This window comes from Rhipicephalus microplus, chromosome X (assembly GCF_043290135.1).
Source record: "Rhipicephalus microplus isolate Deutch F79 chromosome X, USDA_Rmic, whole genome shotgun sequence".
Taxonomy (NCBI): Eukaryota; Metazoa; Arthropoda; class Arachnida; order Ixodida; family Ixodidae; genus Rhipicephalus; species Rhipicephalus microplus.
The window spans coordinates 91,856,176-91,869,178 of NC_134710.1; positions in this window are offsets into that span (position 1 = coordinate 91,856,176).

The following is a 13,003-nucleotide window of genomic DNA, read 5'->3' on the forward strand; positions in this document are numbered from 1 at the left end:
TGTCTTTATCTGCTTCGTCTTCGTCTGCTTCGCACTAGCTTAGCATACGCCCCAGTGGCACTGTCATCCTTACACTTGGCCGCGACTACGACGTAGTATAACCAGCTGTTGAAATCGTCTCTGGCGGGCCGTATTGACAGTGCGATGGTGGTCTGTCTTGCTTACAGTAACATGCTTACAACAGAATGTTCGGCAGCTCAGCAAGGCATGTCTTGCTTACGCCGCGACATACCTTGCTGACCTACCGAACATTCTGTTGGGCTGCACAGACTCGGGTTGATCACTGTAGGTTTCCGTTGCGCTGTGGTCAAACTTTGCGAGCGGTAAAAGACGACGCTAGCAGCTGGCGATTTTTCTGGAACATCGAAAGAACCGTTCCACATTGTCGTGCCAGTCTCTCCGGCCTCCATCTGAGAGACGTCGTTTAACGGAATAGAAACATTCTTGCGAACGCTTTCTGGTGCACGTCTCTGATATTCTCGAAGCGTCGATTGCGGAGTCATGGATAGGACAATATCACTGTGGAAGCCATCAATCAAGCTATCGGCGCACAGTGGATGCACTGGCTCTTTTACCAGCAGTGACAATCTCAGGGCAGGTTGACCCACACTCGGCCAATGATTGCGCTCAGATTGGCGAAGGTAGCTCCGGTAGGTTTGAGAAAGTATCCATTGCTGGCTTGGGCTCGTCCAGCAAATGAACCAGTGACGGTGACAAATAAAGAAGTCGGCTTCTCCACGTGCTCAGGTGAAGCTAAACTTCGGGCCTGGATGATCAACTTCTGTGTCTTGGAGGCAGCTTTGTTCACAAGAAAGGAAGGTCGTGGGATGGGTCGGGACAATGAGTATGTTTTCAGCCGCACAGTCCACCTGACGGTCATTGCCAGTGTCTGTCGCGGCACGTTTCGTGATGTTTTCGGTGAAGGAGCTGCAGGACACATCCGTACCATCTGGTGGTGACTTCTGCGGAGCTCAAAATCCGAAAGTAGGAACGTTGGTGGAGGGCACAGCTACACCGTCGTGACTGTTCCCTCAATTTCGGTTACCGAGGCAGGGTAGGATCGTAAGGGCCCGAGCTGCACTTTCAAGGTTGTGCGTCTCACAGCTTCTATGAGAGAGAGAGAGAGAGGCTGCTGGTGTGTGAAAGCTGCGGAAAAACAGTGATCAATTGGACACAGCGTTCAGGTCAGGATTGTCGTTTGACGCCTTCGTAGCCGTGTCATGCCTTGGCATCACCACGAAGACTGTAGATGGCAATTACCCATTCCCAATATTCCAGCCAGGAATGGAGGGTGCCGCGTGAGTTCATATAGTATTGGAAGTCGCGGAACACTGGTAGTTCGCAGAGAGTCTACGGAAGCGGAACAGCAGAGTGTGCCCGCGCCAAGCAGCACAGTTGCTATCAGAGCTCTGTGAGGAAACGCCGGAAAGCGCGGCTGTACTCGAGTGGGCTGGCCTCAAGGTTTTGTGAAGCGGCTGCACCTAACAAGGCATTGATCACGCACAATGCTGGCAAAGTGGCTTGAGACAGCCTGGAGCTCTACTATCAGGATTTAGTCGTGACACGGAATTTCGCGATGGTATTCAACAGCCCCGCCACGCTGTCGGAGAATCCGCTTGAAGAGCCAAGCGCGGCATCTGCGGAGGATACAGCGACTTCAGCACTCGTGCTGGTACAATGCATGGTCAAGTAGGCAAGGACCGCGTCCCTTGGAAACGCAGCTTTGGTAAGAACTGTGGACATAGGATTTATGCCATTGGAAGCGTCAAAGATGGTCCCAGACAAGCGGAATCCATGTGATTTCATGTCGTCAACTGGCAATGTGGCGTCAATGAAGTGATGTTCAGCCACAGAGGAGGCCTGGACGCCGTCGACAGATGGGGTTCGAAGCGCCGACAGGTAGCCAGGTTTTGAGGAGGATTGTACGCCATCCCTAGGTAAGAGAAGCCTGTGCTCATGGTTTGCGCGAAATATCGAGCCACTGGACAACTTCCCCGGGACCACAATGGAGGCCTGGACGCCGTCCGCTGGTGGTGGGATTGATAGTTGCCGCGGAAGTCGCCATGCGAATTCCATCAGTGAAGAAGGGTAAGGGCGTTCCAGGGAGACGCGTTACCTCAAGCTGGCAGCTGACTTCCTCCAAAGCGTTTCGTTGACAGCGCCATTGCGAGAAACTAGATATGGGTGTTTCAAAAAATGTGTACAATATTCTTAAAGAATCAGGAAACGGCAAAGATTTGCTCGCTGTCTTTCTTCACAGTTGCTTTTTATACAGTGGCAGGCATCGCAAGAGGGTTGAAAATGTTATTTGGAAAGATAATAAGGGCAGCTGAATTAATCAAATATTTAATTTATGAAGTTAGACAGTTAAGTCCAATGGGTTAGTTAAAGTCCTTCATGTGAAAAACCGATTGTCGTTTTGAGATGTAGGGAAAGAGGCTTTTTCTAATAACTGCTCATTGATGCGATTCTCCCCAAGTCTGAGGGAAAACCGAAATGCGAAAGAGCGACACTGAAATGAGGAAGCATGCTTATGTCAAAAATCAACGGACTTCATTGTGTGGGTGTGTGGGCTGCGCTCGCAATTACAGCACGCATGATGCGCATACGTTATCGAACGGGGAAGAACTGAAGCCCTGTAACCGCTGTTTGAACAGTGACGTTACTGTAGTCGTTTGCTTGTTGCGCTCCTCGGTCCGGTGGTTTCGGTTTCGCCATAAAATTCAGGAGAATTTCATCATTTCATAGTTATTACTGGAAGCCCTATTTTAGTAATATCGAAGCCGCAATGGCTTTTAGCATAGAAACCTTCAAATCTCTCTTCTGATGTAACTGCCGACCTCCACTAATATATATATATATATATATATATATATATATATATATATATATATATATATATATATATATATATATATATATATATATATATATATATATATATATATATATATATATATATATATATATATATATATATATATATAATGACATCTAACAGACAATAGTGCCAAGGAAAGTATAGGGCAAGATATTAGACCGAATTGTAATTTAAATATGAAGAAACGTGGGTGAAAAGATAACTTGCCGTGATGACGCGCTCGATGCTCTACCACTGAGCTGCCACGACAGCTATCCCCCCAGCCAGTTTATTGGGTATCTATGTTAGTTTAAACGTGGGAGTGTCAGTCAGCGCCACTAGTAGCCATGGCGGCGAGTGTAGCACACTCTTATGAGCCTATTTGGCGTCACGTAGCACGTGAACCTATTACGAGTGGGCAGCTGACCAATATTCCCTCGTATACAACCTAAAGGCACTAAGTCTGCCAGTACGAGACCCTCGTTAATGAATCAAGGAAAGAAGTGTATACTTAAGGGTTCGTTGTAAGGGCTACTGGTGGCGCTGACTGACACTCCCGCGTTTAATTCACATATAAACCCAATAAAGTGGTTGGGGGGATAGCTGTCGTGGTAGCTCAGTGGTAGAGCATCGAGCGCGTCATTCGAAGGTCGCAGGTTCGGATCCTGCCAACGGCAAGTTATCTTTTCACCCACTTTTCTTCATATTTACATTACAATTCGGTCTAATATCTTCCCCTATACTTTCCTTGGCACTATTGTCTGTTATATCTCATTATCATTGTGTAAAAACACAGAAAAACGAGCCCTTAAGCATACACTTCTTTCCTTAATTCATTAACGAGGGTCTCGTACTGGCAGGCTTAGTGCCTTTAGGTTGTATACGGGGGACTATTGGTCAGCTGCCCACTCGTAATAGGTTCACGTGCTACGTGACGCCAAATAGGCTCATAAGAGTGTGCTACACTCGCCGCCATGGCTATTGGTGGCGCTGACTGACACTACCACGTTTAATTCACCTATAAACCCAATAAAGTGGCTGGGGGGATAGCTGTCGTGGTGGCTCAGTGGTAGAGCATCGAGCGCGTCATTCGAAGGTCGCAGGTTCAGATCCTGCCCACGGCAAGTTATCTTTTCACCCACTTTTCTTCATATTTACATTACAATTTGGTCAAATATCTTCCCCTATACTTTCCTTGGCACTATCGTCTGTTATTATCATTGTGTAAAAACACAGAAAAACGAGCCCTTAAGTATACACTTTCCTTCTTAATATATATATATATATATATATATATATATATTATTACTAACGCTTCAGCAGGAAGTCCAGCTTTTGTCAGGGTATTGTATGTATATCGCGCCAAGGATATGTGACACTCTTACTCGTCACTGCTGCCACAACTCACTACTTCGCCCACTGCTCCCGTCATTCCTCCCACTTCATTCACCCACTTGATTCTCTCTGAATTCCCAAGGCATTCTACTCCATTCAAACCACGTAATTTCAATTCATTCAACCCCACTGTACGCCATCAGCTTGCCTGTTTCACCAGTGACCGCCCAGCAGGGCTGGCTCTTTTTTTAGGAGCAACACTCCTTAGGATCGAGCCATGTCCGTCATCCGTCGTGACATGCCATGACTATGAAGATGACGCTGGTGACGATGAAGTGGATGATCATTACGAACAACGACTGACCTGTGCGGTATATGACGTCTCGATATGCTCTTCGACGCATTTCGTATGACTGGAAACAACCGCCAGGGCAACGTGCACAGACCTCGTTTTTGCCAACTTTAGCTTAGACTTGATATCACAAAGCATTATTAATGAAGGCAAAACGAAGATCAAAACTCAACACAACATACCGGTTAGGACAAATGAACATTTTATATCATTGTAAACTTCTGGGCACTCATTTATATGCGCGAGTGGGCAATGTCACGGGTGATTTACAGGAACACCAAAGGATCCCACTTCGTTGCCTACTTATCATCATTCATTTCGAAGATATGCCGCAATTTTTGTGCTTTTTTGTGAGCCCAAAACACTACAACCTGATAAACTTTCACTTCGAAAGTTTTCTACTCAAACCTCGCAGTTGTCAGTATAGTGACAAGCATAGTTAGTAAAATTCCCAAGGAGGTGTGTAGAGCATATCTTGGAGATTAAATAAAATGTTGGGGTTTAGTCTTCAAACTACAGAGTGGAACATGGTAGTGCCGGCTTTCCTGTTCATTTCTATTTCTATTGACTTTCACGCGCATTCAAATTTAAGCACAGAGTTGTAGTGTTCTAGCCCCCCTCCCCCCAGAACACGCTTGCCGCTCTCGCGAACCTGCCCGCCGCGAAAGCGACGTGGCGTGGAATCGAAGCGAGCCAAACATTGCGCGCGGGGTAAGCGCCATCTGTTTATAGTTGGCGAATTAGCCGATGAAAATGGTTCATAATACTATTTGTGCCTCCACGTCGCCAGTTAGTTGGCATTTCACAGGACAAGATTTAATTAAAACCACCGTTTAAACAGCCACCAGCCTTATTTCGACGACAACTACCGGTATACTGATCATTCTGGGAAGAGAGGTTTATGCGGTTTGAGCACGGCATCATTTCTTCCATTCGGATTTCTCCCATTCGTTGTCATCTTTATGTTGGCTTCCTTGTATTATAGCTCTACTACAGAATCTTACTCGTTTTATCTGTAAAGCCCACAGTGTGAGCAAGAAGGGTGTTCTGGGAACGTGCCATTGCAACGACGAAGCCTCGGCTCGATGGGGCAACGCAATCGAGAAACGTTCTGGCCGGTGTACGGCCGCCTCCGGAGCGGCCGCCCGGGTCCGATACGCCGTAGGCGAGACAAAGGGCGACGCGCCAGTGGCGAGCGAGTGCGTCCCTCTTAATTGCTCCCACATGAAAGCCGCCTGAGGAAACAGGATTCGAGACGGCAGGAGCACAAAACGACGGCCTGCGTGGCGCCAAAGAGCCGACCTCTGGAGGCGAGAGCAATTGGGCAGCCCCGCTCGGCCGCGCCGAACAAAAGGAGTCCGGCGCGTCGGAAGAGCTGTCAGTCAACGGCCGGCATCGTGCCGGAGACGCTGGAAAGCAGAACGAGATAGAGCGGCCCCGCGAAATAAAGGCGAGAGGCCGAGAAACGAGAGAAGCGCCGCCGCGAGGAGACAATCACGATAAAGAAAAGATGCCGGGAAACGATAATAAGGAAAGAATAATAAGGGCCATAATAACTCCGATTCTTGATGGCTAGGCTGCGAGGCCGTGAAGCGAGCGCGCAAGGCGTCCACCGACGGACGTGGCATCAGATAACCGCCGGCACCATTCAGCGCTTTGTTCGAAAAAATAGCCGAAATAACAGTGGTGGCGGCGGCAAGCAATACAAAAATAAGGAAGATCCGGCGAAGGCGAGTAGCGAGCGCGTATGCACAAGGGATGGCCGCGATCGCCAGGGCTCCTGCGGGTGGCAATTACGGCGGCGGCATATGCCCTCCCTCCGTGGCATCAACTGGCCGCCGCTCTCGTTCCTCTTCTGGCCAACGGCCTCATCGCTGTGACAACCGCGGCGCACGTGTGAGTGGCTGCTGAAGACAAACACGGTGACAAGAGCCAAAGACCTTCGATGGGCCAGTGACCGTGAATTGGCATGTTTTGCAGAATAGTTCGGTGAAGCGATTTCGCCGCTCCCTGGTGGTTGGCTCGTAAGCTGAGAAAAAAGAAAGTCGGGTGCTGGTGACCTTTCATGGGTTCATAAACCCCGATCGCGTAATACTCAGAAAAGTCGTGGAAAGTTTGCAGACAAGTCGTGCGCCACTTGAATTGCCTCTGTAATCACCCCAGTATAGAGCGAACGATCAACTTCAAAATATGAGGGAGAAAGCGACAACCGATTATGTACGTGCACGCGCTGACGCTCTACGCAGATGCTGTCTCAACCGAAATTCAAGGGCATCTGCTGCCTCGCGTCACAGTTTTCATGGGTCGCAATCACTACATATGCCGCTAATTAATTTGCCATTATGCATCAGCATATGATAGAGTAATCTCTTAGTCACTTGCTTTGGGACAAACTTCTCCGTGGGCTGCGGAAGCAGGTACTTCAACATGCAGGCTTACATTTTGAACGTCATTATTATATCATCATTCTACATCATATTGACTCATCTTACAAAGGGACGTGATGTAGAGTATCTAACGCAGTGAAGATCACGCTTCCAATTAAGCGTTCATTTCATGGTTCTTGTTTGGAGTATCTATCCTGACAGTTGAAGCTTACTAAGCAACAGTAAGCATCATTATTTTATCAAGAAGCAAGAATTCTATAACCATGATGGTCTAACTTTTTGTCCGATCATAATAGTCTTATGCCCTTTTGGAACTAGTGCGTTCCGATAGGTGCCTAAACTAGGTTGTTTACCTGCCTAATTTCGTGAAAAACGCGGCCTACCACGCACAACAGCAACAACGCTGGCAATTTTACACAGATAAAAAATTATCAATTTACATATTACTTTGGTGTTAACAGCAGCGTATATAGCAAACAGTCTGTACACTTTCAGTTTATCACGAGTAGCACCTCATCTGATTTGGTGCAAATGTGATCCGAATGAAAAGTAGTAGGAGCATGATTCTGGCCGTGGCACAAGTTTGTTTTACTAAAGCACGTGTTTATTTTAAACATTGTAAGCTGTTAGGATACGCTGCGATTTTTTATTAGCAAAAAAATTCTAATGATTTGAAAAGGCTGATTGCTAAGGGTGCACTCTCGTAGTCGATGTACTTGAATACACTGATACGGGATGTGTTTGGCTTGTCGCCATCGTTATTTTGCTCAAACGAAGGATCCTTATTTGCCTAGTTGGCTTTGCATATAGTCCGCCATCAAATATACCTTGTGGGCATGCTCATATTATTGACGTTACATTTTTCTGTGAGCGTAGAAGCTGAAATTTTCATCGCGTAAAATTCTGCATGGTTTCTGGCGCCAGCACTAATTTTCATGAAGTGGCAAGTTTAGAGCTAAATTACTGAGCGATACCTTTATACATCAGCAGTTGCCAGTCCATCGCGCTCTCGGGAAATGCTACTGCTGAATCTGACGACCACCCTTTTTCCAAGGATACGTGAAGCACTGTTGCCAGGTAAATGTACAAAAAATAGCCATGAACTTGGAGAAGCTAGCCAAAAAGTAGCCAACTTGAGCCAAAGACAGTCAAAGTAGCCATAACTATACACGCGTGTATGAGAACAACTTGGGTGATGGTATTTAAATGACTAAATTCCGTGACATTCTCTGATATTCTGTGATATTTCCGTGATACTACCGTGACGAAAATACGTCACTAAAGTCTTGTTTGACCCTGGCACAAAACACTTTCGTGTTGAAGAAGAAGCTTAAGCGTTGGCGCGCTCGTCGGTGCCAGCCAACGCGCAGTGCCGGCTCGTGCATGGTGGTGTGGTCGGTGTGCCATGCGCAGAGCGCGCAGCCGGCCGAGAGAGGACATAGAGGAGGGAAGCGCGGGGGTGTAGTACAACAGTCTCTACTTTCTATATCAAGGGACTTCAATCTCCGACGCCACGAAGGGAGCTGCAAAACGAAAACACGCGTACAAATATACGCTCGAATTTCGCATTAGGAAGCATTGTAAGCCTCTGTAATCTTTTTTTTTTTAATATTCAAGGCTTATAGTGTGCATGAGATGTTCAAGCTTAGTTGAGCAAACTACTCTTGAGATATGTGTGCGTCATCGGCTGCCATATGAATACCAGCAGTGCCTCGGGATCTCATAAAATAACTACTTCAAGTGGCTTAGTTTTCAAAGGTTAGCTGCAGACTGGAAATTTGTTCTCCCTGCTTCCCACAAAATATGTGACGCTTTGGAGAAAGCGCTCGCTGTCGATTTCTCAGAAGTATTCCATGTACTTTATCGTTATCAGGATGGCTATAGTTCTTGGCGAAAGAACATTTTTCATTAAGCTACATTCAGAAACACTTGCAGCTGACGGTTTTGTAATAAGAAGGTGACCGTTAGTTTCGCCGTGTGTGTGCTTTCATCTGTGGCAATCAAGCATATTTTCAACAGCTGTCGACACGCTGTCTTCTTCTAGATATTTTATGTATAAAGATAACCTTCATTCTATAAGTTTCTTTTTAAAGAAAATCTCGTGACCTGCGAAAGGCGTGATAGCACTTCTAGGTTAGCATAGCCTCTGGAATTGGAGGGCCTCAGCTAGACAAATTTGAATCCCGAAACTTACGGCATCGTTTTTACAGGAGCTGTCAGCCTCTATTGAGAGTGATTTGATAGCAGCAGCATGATTTGGTGGCCTCCCTGGTTGCATCTGCATTATTCACCATGGGCAGTATTCGTCGTGGTCGTTGGGTCGTTGTTGTTTTGCGGTTTTTGATTGCTGTAACTTATGCTTTTGGATGTTTGCGCTTATTCCATTTACACGTAAAATACTTTCTAATGATACCATGACGTATATTTTTAACGTGGTTCTTTGTAACCGCGTTACATTCCTCGTAAGTTTTCTACACTGGCCACTGTACCTGCACCAAACATGATAGATATATGGATTGATTTGATTGATTGATATGTGGGGTTTAACGTCCCATAGATATATAGATTTCATGAATGATCCCGAACAGCCCCTATTCTATTCCACAACGAAAGGCACTCCAGGTCACAACACAATAAATACGTCATTGAGAAGTCTTCGGAGCATGTTAGTAATTAAGATGCAGTTTAGACTCTAGCAGCAAAAGACGCTTGTCTTCATGCCATGTAGAGTTTTAAGAGTTTAAATTGTGTAAATCTCCAGATCCACATCCCACGCAGCGTTGTCGTTGCAACATCAAGACGTAGTTAAGAGATTATAGTGGGTGATTAGACAGCACGATGTGCTTTTTTTTTTTTAAATTTAAACTTGCTGCGCTTGTTGGAATCTGTAAAGAAACACGGCACTCAGCAGAGTTCTGCATCACCGCTGACCAAGATGGAAGTTTTCGAAAATGTAAATCGAGTGAGTAAAATTTACACTTCTAAGAGTTATCAACAAGTGCATCTGGAGAAATACTACGCGCAGCAGTACCCACATATTTATAGTCACGAACACTGTAGTACTTGTTTTTGTATACTCATCTTGTTAGACCAGATTAATTTAAACCCTTCTTTATTATAACAGAACGCGGCTGCAATGTCTAAATTCAGTTGTCTTCCCCGCTCCTTCGTGAAGTGAATGATGAAAAAACCATCCAAATAAAAGGTCCTCCACAGCCCTCCGATGAGCTCGGAGGCCATGTTTCAGCAACCGTGCCGGCGTGAGCTTCCCCAAGGAACATCGGAGGTAAATGTTATTTTGCCATGGTTTTTACACTTACGAGGCTATAAACAAAATGTTTCTTAATTTAATGATATGCAAGCGCTTTTGAATATTGTTCTAAAATGATAATCAATGACAACTTACAGGGAATAACTGGGAAGCCTTGACATATTTTGCTACTGACGGCTTCCGGGGTATCTGCTACATAGTGCACTAATTTGACCCCTTATAATTGTGCAAATAAAACGTCCATGGGCGAAGCACCTTAGTCTGTCGCAGGTGCTTGATGTCTGTTGGATGCCACGGGGATATGCGTGGATGTGACACACACACACACACACACACACACACACACACACACACACACACACACACACACACACACGCACACACACACACACACACACACCCACACACACACACACACACACACACACACACACACACACACACACAAGTGCTTAACAATAGAATAGTATCTGTCATAAATGTGACGTATTAGTTTGAAACTCCTACAAGCACAAACCATTTACACTATTCAGTGGCTTCAACGTAAGCATTGAGGGCCTTAGGACAACACTTGCGGAGCAGGATTGCTGCTTCCGGTAGAGAATGATTCAGCCTTGAGTTAATCATGTGCACACTGCAGCGTGGCGCTGCTAGGCTATTGCGCGCCTTCGCATGCCAACAGAAATGGCTTCGCTCGCTGGATTCCGTGCCGACCGGTTGTGCCCTCGCGATCTCCGGCGACAGCGTAGCTCTGACCGACTGGGTTGGTCCTACGCCACCTCCTGCCGCCGGTCTCCTCGACAGCGTAGCTTTGGCTGACTGGTTTAGCCCTACGCCATCTCCTGTCGCCGACAAGAGCTCTCGCCAGTGGTGCACCGTCCTCGGACTTCTGCAACCGTGTCCTTCTTTCCTGTCTTCTCCTTACTTCCGTCACTCCCTGTCGCCCCCCACCTCGCTCTCTCCTTCCTCTCTCACTATCTCTCTACCTTCCTATCCTTTTGATCCCTTCTCTACCCCCATCCCTCGTGAGCTAGTGTTGAGGTGCCCTCCCCCTGAGAGGCAGTTACGGGGCCCACTTTTCTCTTATTTTCTCTTAAAATCACTTCCCCTCCTCGCCGGTAGCCACCAGGCCTATCGCCGGTGTGCAACACCTTGGTACCCCGAGCACCCACGAGCTGCTCTGTACCGGTGCCCACGTGCTCCGAGTGTACTATTTGAATCCGTGATGACATAACGTACAGTATAGTGCAAACGTATGCGTAACTATACCCCACCTGGTTCGCCCATATGTCGTGGTTCACTTGGTGGAGACGCGTGGATTTTTTTTTCCTCTCTCACTCTCTCTATAAAGTTATATGAATTTGTTCATACTTTTTCCACAGTACAGTTAGATACTTGGTTGAATACTTTTAGATTCTGTCGGATGCCTTTGTATTGCATATGTCGAGGTCAATGCACCTCATTTCACATTTAATGAAATATTTTGTTGTTTTTATTCACATTAGACTGACTTAGTGCAGAGTATGGTTATTAAAGCAGCCCAAAACTTGTTGACACACAACTCCTTTTTCTTACGACAACACAAGTGACACTTATGCTGAGTAAATCTATCCCTTTCCTTTCAAATGCGCCTTACATTTTATCTCAGCTTTTTCGTATTAAAACCACGATGTTACTATGAGGCACTCCTTAGTAGAGTTCTCCGGAAATTTCGACCACCACTGAGGGTTCATTGACGTGCTCCTATAAATCTGTGTATGCGGGGCTCTTTTAGGCGAGCAGGTAAGTATGAAAATGGTTTGTTGTGGAAGTTTAAGGATTGTTATGTGGTAAGTACAGAAAGAAGGGAGAACAAAAATGACAGCTGTGTGGTGGAAGACGAAACCGTGACGGGCATCATGTCAATGTACGTATGCCAAAGAGCCTTGTCAAATGTATGTTTGGGTGTATTTTTTTTTCCTATGTCTGGTTATTCTCACCGTTTGATTGACTTGCAAATACCATGGCCACACAGGCCGCGCCCTTCGACAGAGTGCCCAGGAATGCGTGCTGCCCCTGCAGCCCTGGCCCGATGCACGTCGTTTCGAATGCATCGGCGAGCTCCGGGACGCGCCACGAGGTGCCTCGTCCGGGCGGCCAGCCGATAGCGCCCACCTGACCAGAAGCAACCCAATAAATCAAGCGTCCTATTATCTCGGCCGAGTAACTGCCAGGGGAAACCAATACGTTTGCCGTAAACAGATGAATTATGAAAACCGCGAGTCTTCAGCGGCAATCTTCGGCGCCATAAATACTTCGCGCGGACCAGCCGCAGTGGCGGCAAACACACAATAGCACGCCCTCCCCACGCGCGCGTTTTCTTGCCAGGGGCGTATTTTATTCGACATTAGCACAGCCGTGCTAATAACAGAGAATGCTTTCTCGGGCCGACGTCCGGCCGCAGAAAGCGCAGCATGCATGCGAGAGGGGGCCGAGTGCCGGCCCAGCGCCTAACGCAAACACGGCGGCAGAAACAGACAAGGAAGCGTAAATTTGCCGTCTCGGGGCCGTCGCTTTCGCGTTTTTATTTCCGCCGGCAAATCGCCACCGGCACGCAAGTTTCCCCTCTTCTCGCAGGCGCACAGCATTTTTATTCTTACACGACGCCACTTTCCAATCGGACTGCTTAAATGGAGGTAGCTGCGCACGTCGTGGGTGGAGCGGTGAGGCACGCGGGAAAATTAGAAGGCGGAGTTATTAATTCTTATTGCGCTCACACGAGGGATGAAGATGACCGTAAATTATGCGCGGCTCGCATG